Below are 2,850 nucleotides of genomic sequence, written 5' to 3'. Positions count from 1 at the left end.
AGAAGCAGAACAGTAGTTTTCTCATGCACGGCTTAAGTCTGGGAGCAACCATTATCTTTGCTCACGCCTCACTTTGCCCTTGAAAACTTGGGTCTGTGGGAATTGCATTTTCAATATTTCCAAGAAAGCCATGTACAGTTAGGTAGCACAGTGGAAACAGTGGTAGATCTTGAGTCAGGAAGAACTGAGTTCAAATCCCACCCCAGAAACTAACTAGCTGTGTGACCCCTGGCAAATCACTTCATCCTGTTTGCCCCAGTTTCTTCATCTGTAAAATGAGCTGGAGAAGGAAATGGCAAACCATCCCAGTTTCTCTGCCAAGGAAACCCCACACGGGGTCACAAAGAGTTGGACAGTACTAAAACTACGCAACAAGAAGAAGACCAAAGAGGTCACCGTATGACTTTGCTCTTTTTATCATTCAAGGGGCAGAAAGTGTTCCTTTTAATAGCATTTCAGGGTCTAAAGGAAAAACCAAATATACGAAGTCAAGCAATCTCAAGAATTCCAAAGTAGATATAGGAGGATAGCTTCTTAATTATATTTCACGTATATTGTTAATAATAAAGCCCACTTGTATGCAAGCATCTTAGGCATCCACACAATTAATCCTTTTGCCCTTCTAACTTGCCTAACAACCAGTTCATTAAATTCAAACCAATCAGCAGGTTACTTTATTGAGTGCCTTTAATAGAGCAAGCAATGAGTATTTTGGAGGGCATTTTGCTTCATATCCAGGGCCACATTAAGTAACGTGGGACGTATCAGTGGTAGAAAGAAGAATGGATTCAGAGTCCAAATATGTAGCTTCAAAACCCAGCCCTTTGAAACTTTGGGAAAGTTGCATAACCCTTCTGACTTCTGTTTCCTCATTTCTACAATGAGGGTATTTGACTAGATCAGGGATTCTTAATCTGGGGTCCATGACATTATTTCTTTAAATATTTTGTTAACTGTTTTTCAACATCATTGATATCCTTCATTATCTTATGTATTCTATTTTGTCCATTTAAAGACATTATTCTCGGACAAATTTCATACATTTCATTATTTTACCAAATGAACCTATGACACAGGCATAGAAAGTTAACCCCTACTCTAAAGCCCAGTAATCTGTATTCAAATCTCCCCTCTGATGCTTACTACTTGTGTGAATTTGGATAACCATCTTGGGCCTCAGTTTCCTCACCTGTAAAGTTTACCTAGAAAGCCTCTGAGTTCTCTTCCATCTCCTCTCTCTGATCCTATAGTCCTGCCTTATCCATTGATTATCCTCCACATGATAATGGAGAAGCCAAGCTTCTGAGTCTGAGGAAATACACAATGGGGCAAGGATAGAGATTTGGTGTTTGGTTTAAGGAATTATGTGGATTAATTAGGACAACAATCTTTGGAGTCATAGAGTGAGAAAGAAAATAACTTATTGCGAGGGAGTGGAGGTATTTTCTGGAAAGTTTTGTTTGCTGCTTCAGACCCATGTGAATTTTTGAAGTGACTTGGTATATATAAATGCCATGAGTTTTGTTCATCTTTATGATAAATCTTGATTTGTGGAAGAGGTGAGTAGAGGTTTAAACTTGTGCATCCAGCAGGGGATAATAAATGAATTTGGGGTCCTAGTTCTTTATTTCTGAGGTTGGTGATGAAAGAACCTTTGTACATACATCAAGGCTTTCCCATCACCACCATAAATATGGCTTGTCTATGTCACAGAAATAACATCCACTTTCCTCTCTATCTGCAAGAAACTAGGTGGTGCAGTGAATAGAGTGCTGAGGCTTGAGTCAGGAAGACCTGAGTTCAAATCTGGCTTTAGACATTTGCTAGCTGTGTGACCTTGGACCAGTCAATTAACTACAGTTGCCTCAGTTTTCTCATTTCTAAAATGGGAATAATAATATCACCAGCCTCCCAGGGTTAATACGTGAAAAGCACTTAGCACAATGTCTGGCAAATAGTAGGTGTTTAATAAAGCCTTTTTCCTCCCTTTCTTTCTCTCAAATATAAAATAAGCTAAGGGGTAAGTGGTGAGTGGGGGTAATGGTCAGGTTTAAGAGTGCATAGAAGTAGCTTGAGATAAATATAAAGTGTGTGGCTATAGGCAAGGGAGCCTTTGCAATGCTCAGATAAGTGCCAGCAAAGTTGATTGGTGAACTACTTTCATGCCTATTGAGTTCATCAGAAAAGCTTTCAAGTATGGATTCTGTTACTAGGATGTTCCAAGTACAGAGATTTTTGCAAATAGAGTAGACAAGATGTTTAAATGGTCCCAAATGTACAAAAAGTGCATTTTTTTTAGCAAACTTGTGTATCTGTATAATAAAAGAATAACGGAATTTCTCTTGTAACAGCAGGCTTTGGGTATTTATTTAAAATGGAACTTTTCTATCCTTGATCCTATCTTATTTTGATTGAGCTAAGGCTTTTGAAATACCATCATTTCATAAGGAACGAGGTAGTGGGTGAAATGCTCTTTTATGGCAGTTAAAGAACCAAGAACCATTCATTCATCCCATGGGATGTTTTCACTGCAAATGACCACAGTGTACCTCTAAAATGACTACCTGAGAAGAAGGAAAGAGATGGTTTGTAGTGGTCCTTTTGATGTCTGTGGCAGAATCAAATCTGTACATTTGTCTTTCTCCTGGGCAGATTTCTATCATTCTGGGGGCAGTCCCCGTCAACTGCAAAAATAGTGCTTTTCATGTCAAAAAGCTGTGGTTACAAAAGCATGCTTGTCTGTACAAGTATGACTATATTCTATAGCAGTTGGGAAGGTGGCCTTCTGCAACTGAGCCATGGAGGACAAACATGTTCTAGGCACTTGGGATAGAAATAGAGAAAAAATGA

Source organism: Petaurus breviceps, unplaced genomic scaffold, assembly GCF_028583685.1.
Source record: "Petaurus breviceps papuanus isolate PSGF00001 unplaced genomic scaffold, PetGlider_PUasm1.0 188, whole genome shotgun sequence".
Classification (NCBI taxonomy): domain Eukaryota; kingdom Metazoa; phylum Chordata; class Mammalia; order Diprotodontia; family Petauridae; genus Petaurus; species Petaurus breviceps.
Note: the sequence above shows the minus strand (reverse complement) of the source record.